This window comes from Alligator mississippiensis, chromosome 2 (assembly GCF_030867095.1).
Source record: "Alligator mississippiensis isolate rAllMis1 chromosome 2, rAllMis1, whole genome shotgun sequence".
Taxonomy (NCBI): Eukaryota; Metazoa; Chordata; order Crocodylia; family Alligatoridae; genus Alligator; species Alligator mississippiensis.
In genome coordinates, this window is record NC_081825.1 from 217,457,079 (window position 1) to 217,469,084 (window position 12,006).

A 12,006-nucleotide genomic window follows, 5' to 3' on the forward strand; every position below is an offset into this window, starting at 1 on the left:
GGTCACACACTACCAGGAGTACATATACAGATTTTGCATGTTCCTGTATAGGACTGCAGCTGGGCTAAGCAGGGGCTAAGCACATACCGCAAAAGCACTGAAGAATCCCTGAGTGTACAGAACGACTTCCAAATAAAAAAAAAACTCTCACAGGCCCCTGGCAGACATTAAGTAAAGGCACAATGGGATGTGATCTGCAATCCCAATCAAGCCTCCCGCTACATGTATTTGGCAGGTATATGGCATGATCATGATTCTGGCCTCTCCCCTGCACCAGCAAGTAGCAAACTGGATGCCTGGTGCACCTAGATGGGAGTGCCAGTCAGCTGATCAGCGTTCCCAGTCTTGGGGGCACATCACAGCTCTGATGTGCCCCAAGCCTAGAAGCACTGATCAGCTCACTGGCACTTCCAACCTCAGGGGCCAAGGGCTCTGATGCGCTCCTGAGGCAGGGAGCACTGATCAGCTGATCAGCCTGGCCACACATTCAATTTAAGGCAGGAAGGGAACCAACCACAAAGTTGTTATACATATTTTGTGTAACACTGTGACTTATTTTCTGTTTTATTGTTTCATTAAGTGCAGGAATGTGTGGACAGGTTCCTAGTAATGCTGGTGCACAATGCACTATGGAAAGGAAGTAACAGGGATACCTTTTGAAAAACATAGGTGGCAGAGAGGCTCAGCATGCTGTGCTGTTGCGTGTGGTCAGCGGCACACTTTCAACAGCAAAGCACATGAGGTGACAGCTTTTTACTGGACTTAGGATAAAAACAGGTATTTTTGTCTGTTACAAGGTACACAACATCAGATTCTTCCCAAAAGCCTTTGAGAACAATTAGTGCCACAAGCCATCTCTTAAAACTGTTGAATCAAGCAGTCTTTCCTACATAATTTAATGTAAGAAAGAGGCAGATGATATAAATAACTGTATTACAGAACAATCAATGTTTTATTCTAAAATAATTCCCTCCTCAGCACTACTTTGGGCCCTATAACCAAGTATGGAAGTATTGTAATTATGACTGGAAGAAAGAATGTCAGATGCCAATGAAAAAATAACTGACCAAGTAATACTTAAAATTGCTGAGGATGTGAAACCTGCCAGCAGGGGTGACAGAACACTCAATTGCGGTGCAATCCAAAATTACTCCTACAGTGCTGGCATGTGCTGATGTTGCTGCTACCCAATGGTTTCAGAAGGATTAATACAAGTTTATCATACTGATCGCCTGCCTTTTTAGATTATAATCTTTGTGGCACAGACTTTCTCTCTTTTTACATGCCTGTACAGTACCTAGCATACTAAGATCCTAAACTCAGTTTCAGGATCTCTGTGAATATAAACAACAATAATATTTGCTAAGTGCTAATGTGAAACAATTTCAGACACAGATTAAAAAAAGGCAATTTACTGACTGATCGCTGCATGGACTATTTATTCTTGGAGAACTCTTTTCAGCAAGTATCTCCATTTTACTGTAGATCAAACTGAATATTAGCTTTTTCCACAGAGATGAAAGTCCTGGCATTTGATTTGTTTGAAATGGGACTGGAGACAGCAGTAAAAATATACAAAGGAAGAATAAAGTGGCAGGCTCCCTTACTGTAAGTCACTAATACACAATTTAGAATACCCTCTCCAAATCCGTTGACAAGCTGGCCCCAACTACTACTAAGCCTAAATGAGTATATTTTATACTGATTGTTATTAATAAGCAGGACACACGTATGAACAAACAAAAGTCTAAACTACACTTGTCCTGCTGAAGCATACTTGTTAGGGCATATCCTGCTTCAAAACTCCCCCCACAAACAGCAACACCAGTTCTGCTGCTGCAAGTTCCTCCTACATGTTTGCAGAGAAGAGAGAAAACTTTGCTTTTATGTGCTGCTAATATCAAGCTCTATAGGACATAGCAAAAAATAACCCTGAACCCAGATCCAATTTTTGTGATTTGGTTTCATCACTAGTAAAAATGCAGAGGTGCCCCTTTCACTGAAATCCTAAATCATACTGGGGAAAAAACACATGAAGGAACAGTGTTTTAAAGTAGGGCTTCGGGTGCTTTAAAGTGCGAAGTGTGACGTTTTAAAGTGCGAAGCTTCGGGTGCTTATTCGATTTGGAGGAGAGAGATTCAGCCCGATTTGGTGGCCAAATCTCCAAATCGAATCAGGGGACCAATAAAAAAGGTCCAAATCGATTCGAAGCTCTCCGAATCTTTGGAAAATATTCAGAGCTTCAATGATTCAGGCCACTACAGCAGGGAGCTGGAGCTGGATTTGGAGCTGGTAAGTAGGGGGCGGGTGGGCTGGAGGAGGGGGGTGAGGAACATGGGGGGACCCCCACCAGGCCCCATCCTCTGACTGGCCCCCAACCCCCCCCCCCAAAATGGCTGCCCTGCCTGCTCCGGCTCCCGATGCTTTAAAAAACAAACAAACCAAAAAACCAAAAAACCCCCAAACTCACCAGGTGCTGCCGGGCAGAGGGACAATCCCCAATGCCTGACGCTGCATGGGGGGGCTCTGCCACGAACCCTGACCCCCCCGCCCCCCCAGCCCCCACATAGCTGCCCCACCTACCCCAGCTCCCAGCCCTTCAAGAAACCACCTCCCCCCCAAAAAATATCCCAGGACTCACCAGCTCCTGCAAGAGCCTTGGGGGGCTCATGGAAGAGACCCCCACATGGTGCAGGGCAGGGGGGGGCAGGGGGACTGCCCCCCACCAGGCAGGAACCAGTGAGTATGGGGCTTGGGGGGGGTTCCCTTAAAGGGCCAGAGCTGGGGTGGGCAGGGCAGCCATGGGAGAGACTGGGAGAGCAGGGGGGTGGTTGTGGGTCTCGTACAGAGCCCTCATGCAGCGTGGTGCAGGAGGGGCAGTGGGGATTGCCCCCCTGCCTGGCAGCACCCGGTGAGTTGGGGCTTTTTTTTTTTTCAAAATGCTGGGGTGGGCATGGCAGCCATTGGTGGGGCTGGGTGAGCAGGCAGAGGATGGGGCCTGTGTGATTTGGAGACTCAGCAGCAGTTGAATCTCTGAATTGATTCAGGACAGTGATTCAAATCACCAAATCGAATTATAGTGCCACTTCGCACAGGCCTATTTTAAAGGGGGTGGGAAAAACTACTTCAAAATACTCCCCACATCACCTGTCTATATTATACAGATGCCATGAAATGAAAATACAACTGCAGCATGCTATTCTGCACTTCTCCCAGCCATTTGCTATTTAGTAGTGGTGCATTGATACATTGGTCCAATATCAGATTGGCACTGATACAAAGAAAATTGGCTGTATTGGAAACTGGCCCAATGTGGCTGATAATTTGGCTGATAAATGCCCATGTGTGCGTGCAGCCGCAGTGGAACATAGTACATAGGTGGTGAGGAGCAGAGCCTGGTAGCATAGACAGCTGCATGCAGCTGGTAAATCTGTTGTAGTGGAAGGGGAGGGCAGATCACCACCCTCCGCGGTGAGGGAGGGAGACAGGGAAGACACTGCACAGCCAGGGCAGGATGGGACGTGGGATGGAGCCACAGCTTGCCTATGGGGAGCTGGGGAGATGCAGCTCCCGCTGCTGCTTGCACCCTGGGAGGGCACGGGGGGATGGGGGAGTGGTATCTGCCCCCAAATCTGCATGGGGCAGGGCAGGTGGGCTGCAGTTGTGGGCTGGAGCTGGGGCTGTGCCAGGCTCTTCTTGGTGGGGTGGGCTGGGCTGGGCTTGGGGCAGGTGGCGGCAGCAATGCTGGGGGGGGGTGGGGGGGTCTGCAGCCACCCCAAATTTTGCCATAGCCCCCTATAGCTCCCTGCCAGCACCACTGCCACCCCCTGCCCTGAGCCCAGCCCTCACCAAGAAGAGCCCAGCCCCAGCTCCAATCTGCAGCTGCAGCACGCCAGCCCCGAGCAGATCCAGGGGCACGCCTCGCCCCGCCCCACCCCCCATGCCCTCCCAGAGTACAAGCAATGGCAGGAGCCTCTCCCCCCATGCCCCAAATGAGCCGTGGCTCCATCCCATGCCCTGCCTGGGCAGTCTTCCCCTGCCCCACTCCCTCCCTCACCTTGCATTGGTCTGCCCCCCCCAGTGCCCCATCCCTTCCCTTTCACTACAACTGACTTACCAGCTGCACACAGCTGCATTAGAAATTGGATCGGTATCAGCCAGTATGCCTCTTTAACAATCGGTTATCTGTATCAGCCCTCAAAATCTCTATAGTTATACCCCTACTATTTAGATATGATTGTTTTTCTTTCATTGTTTCTTTTCCCAAGCTACAGTGAAGGGTCAAGACAAATTTTCTCCTATCACCTTAAAGGCCCAGCTTGTTAATGAAACACCTTTGCAGTAAAGTCAGGGCTGCAGCATACACTGTAATGTTCATCTTTAAATAAAAGACCTGAAACATAGCTACTCTTAGGAGAGAGCACCTTCTGTGACAGTAACAGCTTTCACACCTCTCTCCAAGACATTTTATTTTTCCAGCATCATGTATTTTTTAATCTATAGGTTATATTTTGAGAAATAGAAACTGTCAATTTCAAGTTCTAGTTACTGCAGAAATGAGAATGTGAAATTAGAAAATCTGGCAAAAAACAAGACAGTAGGTGTTCAAAGAAAATGAGAGTTTGGCACAATACTGTAATTAACAAGGTTTTACAAATAATGTAAGATTTTCATGCTCTGACAGAAACATATTACAGCTGTGAATAACATCCATGATTTTCTAACAAAAGATAAAAGATCGTAATGATCTGAATTTCATATTGTCTCCACACTCATTGATGTTTCACTACTGATTTTACTGAAGTTTCTCTACATTTATATTGGTGTAAATAAAATTGGATTCTGGCTTTTCTATTTCACTTGCTCTTCAGCTAGTAAGATTTCACATTTGTATGACATCTTTTATAGTGGGATCATCAAAACAATTTGCAAACTTTTATTCACAATGCTAGTTATAAAATAATGGAAGGAATAACATAATGTGGAGAAACTAAGGCACACAGGTGCCATGAACTTGTCCAGCGAATTTGGTAAGAAACAGTAATATTATTCTGGTTCTCATGGCTTACGTTGAGTTACATGCTGGAGCCTCTGGTTTCCAGGGCATGGTCATTTCTTGTTTGATAGTGACTTCTGTGCTAGCATGATGAACCCGTTCACAAATGTACGCCCAGCTAATGATATGCTAGGGCAAGTGCTTTGGCCTAGGAGGTGTGGGGCCTCAGTGCAGTAATGAGAGAACATTTAATAAAGACAAATGTAAGAAACAGCCACAACACAGGGTAACTTGATAAAGCCCTGTTTAGTGGTTACAGTAATAAAGAACATTGATCTTTTGCTGGCTCCTTACAGCACAAAGCAGCATGGGGTTTTGAATCAGTCCTCCTCACAGTCTTTTTAAAATTTTAAGTGAAGATTTATCCATCACTGTGATAAGAGTCTGTCTGACTGAGAAGTAATGAGGAGGGCTGGTTTAGCTAGCAAAGGCACTAACTGAACCCACAAGTACGCTCTTTGCTGTGATGAGTAGAACACATTTCCCTGTTCTGCCTGCATGTCAAAAAAGAAGGTAAGATTAATACCAGTAATATTTATAATGAGACCACGCTTTTAAGTAGTTTAACATGCTTGCTCCCTTGCACTCTTCCTTACAGTATCCCTTGCCAACATAAAGCTTGAATATAGCTTCTGCCAATAAACTGTTACACTAACCTCTGTGAAACCTGAGAGACTTTGGGTTTGATTCTGCAAGCTATACTTTTGTAAACAGCCCCACTGGAGCAAAGGGAGCTCCTGACAGGAACAAAGGCTGCAGGAATCAAGCCAGTAAAAAAAATGGAATTAAAAAAAGAGAGAAAGCTGTGCTGTTTATACTATCAATACAAATAGAAGGTGTGTCTTTGGGTGTTCTCCTACACCCTACACCAGTGGCTCCCAATCTTTTTTATCCTGTGGACTGGCACAGGAGCGGGATGGGGTGCATGGAGCTGGCTGCCTCCCTCCCAGGGTTGTCCTGCTCCCCAGCTTTAACGCTGCATATGACCACAGGCGGCAGAAGTCACTTGCCTGGGTGGACAGACAAGGGGCTGAGTGCGGGGCTCATGCCACAACACAGCAGCCAACCCTTTGCGGTCTGGTACCAAGCTGTGGCCCAGTTGTTGGGAACCTCTTCCTTACACAAGCAGAGATCAACACAAGGAACCCACAGCAAGTACAAAAAATTGAAATTTAAACAAAAGTGAACAGACATTTACCTCTGATTCAGGAAATGCAGCCACATGCCAGCAGTGGCTCAGGACAGAAGTTGGGGGACACTAGAGCACAGCTCTCTGACATGTAACCAGCATGGACTGTGTGTTCCTCTTCCTGCTGCCCCCAACATCTCTGGGATTTGCAGTCCAAAATCACAGCACCAGGACTACACAGGGCTGCTTATCACTTCTTCTTCCTGCTTCCAGATGCCTCTGGGATTTGTAGTCCACAGCTGCAGCCAGCAGTAAGTTTGAGCAGGGGAAGGGGTGTTTAACCCCCCTCCCTGACCCCAGGCCCCAGCTGGAGTTTGCCTAGTGGAGGGCTCCCCTCTTCCCCCTCCCCCCAACTGGGCTGCATCCCCAGCTGGGTTTCCTCCCACCCCCTTGTCAGCCAGCCCTCACTGCTCCAGATAGGGAGCAGAGGGGTGGGGCCAGCCCTACTCTAGGGCAGACAGCACAGCCTAACCCAGCCCAGGGCTGCAAAGCATTCTGGGATGCTGGGGGAATGTGATTTAATTTGAACCAGGAAGGGGTCTGGGACAGAAGTTTCATAAACCGGTTTGACTCAAATCAGTTGACCTTGATAATGCATTCAATCAGGTTTATCTTAAATCAGCTTCAGCCATTTTGAAACTGGCTTATGTGTACTGAGAGCTTCTTTTCTGTTACAGGTTTAAACCAGTTTCTGATCACTTCAGCTGGTTTATGTGCAACTTCTGTCCCTAGCCACTGGATGAAAGCTACGGAAATACTCTCTTTACCACATCTAAGATAAGCAAACACCTGTCTTTCAGTAACTACAATCTTTCAACAGAGACAAAGCGCATCAACAATTACTAATTGTGAGGCAGGGCATAGGAAAAAAAAGTCCACATTTATGGCAGGGCATAGGAACACAAGGTCCACATTTATCTCTAATATAACTCCACTGATGTTAGAGGAAAAGTTTAGATTAAGTTTTGAAATTATATTGTACCAAAGCCTGCTCTCTAATGCTGGTAATTGTAGTATATGGGGTGTGAGTTGCCAGTACTTGAGTATTGGGTGGCAAAATCTTGTTAGCAGTAAGAATTTGGGTTGAAGGATGAGCATCAACAGGGAAGGAGGACCAGTACAAGACACTAAAAAGGATGATGCAAGTGGGAAAAGAAGAAAAACTAGGCAATTACATCCAGATACACTTTAGGTGTCCTGGAGCATAATAGAGCCTGATGCAATGTAGTGCACAGTAGTAAACCTAATGACTAAAATTACCTTCCTTAAATTGCCCAAGTTCTCTCAATGAACAGCCATAAGTGGAAAAACTCATAAAATTCTCCCAGTAAAATGTTTTCATCCTTTGCATAGCACAAGAAAACAAAATCCATTTTAAAAGGGGCACAAAGAAAGTAGCAATTTACAATGAGGGTAATCCCTGAAAACTGATTCTGAAGATCAGATGTAGCTTTTGTTGATATATCCAGTGCTTCCTGCGCTCAGAAGGATTTCTTATTATAACTATATATTAATGAACCTCAAATCTGAGTCAACCTCACACAGGTCCCAACGGAAACAGTTTTAGTGTTTACAATATCTAGATAACCCAGTGTATTAAGGTAACAATAATATCATTTCCATACAAGCTCAGAAGACCCTTTGATGTTCTTACTCCAAACTGACCAGCTTTCATGCTGGTGACTGACCTCACACATTGGACTGATTAAGCCTAGTGTGTGCAGCACATTTAATAGTTACTGCGTTGGGGAAAGGAATGGAGTCATGCACATTCCTGAGCTGGGAAAAAGGGACATGCACTACATGTTTATCAGATGGAAAAATTTGTATCCAATAATTACATTACTAAATTCACCAATGGAACTCTGCAAGCAGTAACCTCAAATTTACAAATGTGAAGAGTCTTTTCTGGGTCTGAAGTGGCAAGTAATTGGCTGACAGGACACCATCAGACTATAGTAATATTTGTATTTTAATTCTGTAAAAAAGAACTTAAATCTATATAGTAGCATTTGTAGAAATTGTTTTTCTTCAGAAAATGTTGATTAGTCAAAATGGAAACTGTTCATGGGAAAGAGTTGGATTCCACGAATTTCCTGTGTTGGGAAAAGAATGAGAAAAAAAGTTTCACAACTGTAAAAATGAAATGTTTCCAAAATGAAAAAAAGTTCTTCTACAGGTGTTAAATCAACTCTGTGTCTTGAAATTTAAGTTAATTAGTAGTAAAAACAAACAAACAAACAAGGTCCACAATGAAAGAAAAGGTTTTGAATTTTTTTTAAACAAAATATTTTAATTGATCTGAACTTTTCAGAAATTGGATTCAGGGGAATGTGAAAGTTCACCTTTTAATCTAATTCATGATGGGGAAAGTTTTCAAAATCGAGAAAATTCTCATAAGATAACACTTTCCCTTCCAGTTCTATTTAGGCATAATACTAGGAGAAAAATAGGAAAGTATAGTAAGAAATGGAAAACAAAAGAACAGCATAATTTTGACTTGTGTGACATGAGGTGGATTTCCTGTAAACCAGATTAAATTTAAGCCAATAAATTTAAACCAGGACTCCAACAAATTTCCTTCCGATTTACTCTGGAGTGACACCAGCCAGGTCACCTTGACTTCCATAAGAGCATGGTGGGGTCTTATAAAAAGCTTCTAGCTCAGGTACATTAGAAGAGTGTGAAGAAGTTGTGAGGACAAAGTGTTCTTATCCACCTTTGGCACTGGTGTAATTAGCCAGAGACTGAGAAAGCCAGTTTAATTAATACCCAGACAGCTCTGCTTGACGTAGACAGAAGCAATCTTTTTTGTTGGCCTTAAAGATGTTATATTATTTCATCTGCACCCTCTGATGGACAGCTATGGTTAACTGCCCTGTGCTGTGGGAAAGCTCTATTTTTTCTTTATAAAAAAAGGGAGGGGGTGGATGGGGTGGGTCAGAAGCATGATAGGCTGGTGCATGGTTGTAGGGTTATTATGCATTGCCAACGAGTGAGCGAGATCCTAATGATGTTATTAAGATATTCAAATACAGTCTGTTTCAGTAGCACAACTTGCGATGCTACGCTCATTTTGAGCATTTACAGGGCTCTTCCTGTGCTATTAAAAATTATTTTATTATACAGCTGACAAAGCAACTATATTATTGTCTTAAATTTACAGAACCTGGTTGCCTCTTCCCCCTTTTATTTTAAGCAATCTGAGTACTTTAATCAACTCAGGCTGAACCACAGAGATTCTTAATCTTCTGTAACAACAGTTTTACAGTTGTGGTTTGTGACCCACAAAGTCCTTAATGGGGGTCCACAGAGAAGTGGCTGAGCACAGGATGCTGCTTCCTTCTCCTCATTTCCACTGCTGTACCACACTTAAAGGCAGCAAATACATTAAATACTTACCAAGTACTGTTTTTTGTATGTAAGCAATTTCAGCAGTTGATATGGAAATGCATGCAATGGAGAGGGGAGGGACTTGGGAGGTTGGAACTGGAAGGTGTCTACAAGACAACCTTTGGAGTAAAATATAGTCCATACAATGGTAAAGGTTTGGGAAGCCTATGCCATATGTTCTAACTGGGTAAAAAAAGGACTCATCCAAAGGTATGTTGTGTTCTTATTATTTACTGTTTGCATTACAGGACTGCCAAGACCCCAGGCAAAATCAGGGCTCTATTACTCTAGGTCAGGGGTGGGCAAAATGCGGCCCTGGGGCTGATGTGGCCCGACAGGTCATTCTATCTGGCCCATGGGGCCCCACAAAATTTTAGAAAATTAATATTAATCTGCCCTGAGCTGCCTATCATGTGGCCCTCAATGGCTTGCCAAAACTCAGTAAGCAGCGCTCTGCCCAAAATAATTGCCTATCCCTATTCTAGGTTCTGTAAGAAGAAAAAGCAACTTGGTCAAAGTTATCATTCAACTAAGCTCAATGCTTTTGTTATACCAAAGACTCTTGGGCCTGGGACTAAGTGAGAGTCTCTGTTTTAATTAGTAAATTAAAAAAAAAATCTGGGAAAGAAATTTGAAAGCAAAACCTCTACAACATACAAACAAATAAAAACAAAATCAGAGGTAAATACCCACTAAAAGTCATTGGTTTAAAAACCACGACATGTAAAAAACAAGCTCCAGGGAGTCTGAAATATGATTTTAGGGTTGGAAATACAGATAAAAGTCCCTGCTCTAAAATATTTAAACACATTTTAGGATAATATTCCTCTTGTTTTGCTGAAAGAAAAAACTAATGTAAAAACTTTTAAGCAAAGTTAACTTTGTTCCAGGCTTTATATTGTCTGTTAGTACCAACAGTCTATCCTTTGGACCCCAAAACACTCACTGAAAAAGCTATCATATCATTAGATAAGTAAGAACATGAACCTCCTTTTCCCCAGTACCAGAAACCCTTTCTGTTGCTATTAACATCTGTTTATAAAAATGGAAAGAATTCTAAACATCTTAAATTTATTTTGTACCATTCTCCCTACATATTTGTTTTTGTTGTTGTTCAGTTTCATTTCCTGCACTTCAGTGAGTTAAGAGAAGAATGCTAGACTTGCCAGGTCAGTGTTTGCTTTCAAGACAGTTTCACCTTTCTTCCCTCAGGACCTCTCATGGCTAACATTTTCAATTTGAGCTATAACTCAAGCTCTAACTCAACTTCTGTCCACACACAAAAACCTATATCTTGAACAGTGGTGCCTTGAACTTGAATTAACTGACCTGCTGAGTCCCAGCAAATCAGCAGCTGCTCAACTAATGGCTCCCCCCTTCCTCAGTACCACGGCAAGGAAGTTTGGTGTGTGGGGCAAAGCCCGCAGTGGCAGCCTGCCCTTGCCCTGCACACAGATCCGGGGAGCACATGCCCCCCACCACCATGCTTGCCTGGGACTGCACACAGCAGCGGGAGTCGCCTTCCCCCTGTCTCCGCACCCCTCCAAATAAGCCACTTGCGGCTCCATCCCACGCCCCTCCCGGCTGGGCAGCACCTGTTGACACCCCTTCACTTTGGCACCCAGGGTGGTCACCCCACTTGCCTCCCCCTTGCTACGGCACTGCACTTCCTCAGCACCTCCCTTCCAACCTGCTAACTCAAGCTGAATGTTGTGCTGAAGGCCCTTTAACTATAGCAGAACCTTGTTCAGATCTCAACTCTGTTGGGGAATATTTCAAGGCTTTATTATTGTCGCAGAGTACCTGGGTACCCTGCTCCTAAAGAGGGGAAACTGCTAGGGAAAGAGCCCTAGCAGTAAGTGAAGAGCACAGCTGTTGGTTACCAGGGGCAACTGGAGCCAGCAAGCGACCCACACCTGCCAGCAGTCAGCTGACTGAAAGGGGCAGATCCTGGCTCCCTTATAAACCTTAGGGGCCGAGGCCAGAGGCAGTTCCCTGCCAGCAGCCAAGAAAGAAGGAGCTCTTTGTTTTGGAAGAGAGAAGAAGCCTGATGCAGAAGCAGCATCTGACACGGCTGCGAGACGAAGAATCCCCGGTAGGCTTGAATGTTGTTATAGCCAAGCAGCTTTCGTTTAAGTTATAGCCGAAGGGCTTGCGTTTGTGTCGCTGTTTGTCACCGGTGGTTTGGGTGAGGCTACTAGGGGTTGGAGGAGGCCTCATAGGGGACCCACAGCAGTGTGGGGACCCCAGTGCCAGTGAGGGTGCAGCAGTCAGGGTGCACTGACCCCAGCCCCAGAGAAGGGGGTGGCATTACTGAGGGGCCCCAGAGAGAGGGTGTGGAGAGAGACAGGGCCGCGGGGAGCCTGA

The 12,006-nt window shown here is 44.8% G+C and overlaps 1 protein-coding gene across 1 annotated transcript in view; it reads right to left on the reverse strand.

The window, feature by feature from the left end:
- Nucleotides 1-12,006, reverse strand: part of ABTB2 (ankyrin repeat and BTB domain containing 2) — a 196,284-nt gene that overhangs the window by 129,854 nt on the left and 54,424 nt on the right. The gene's annotated exons all lie outside the window — the stretch shown is intronic.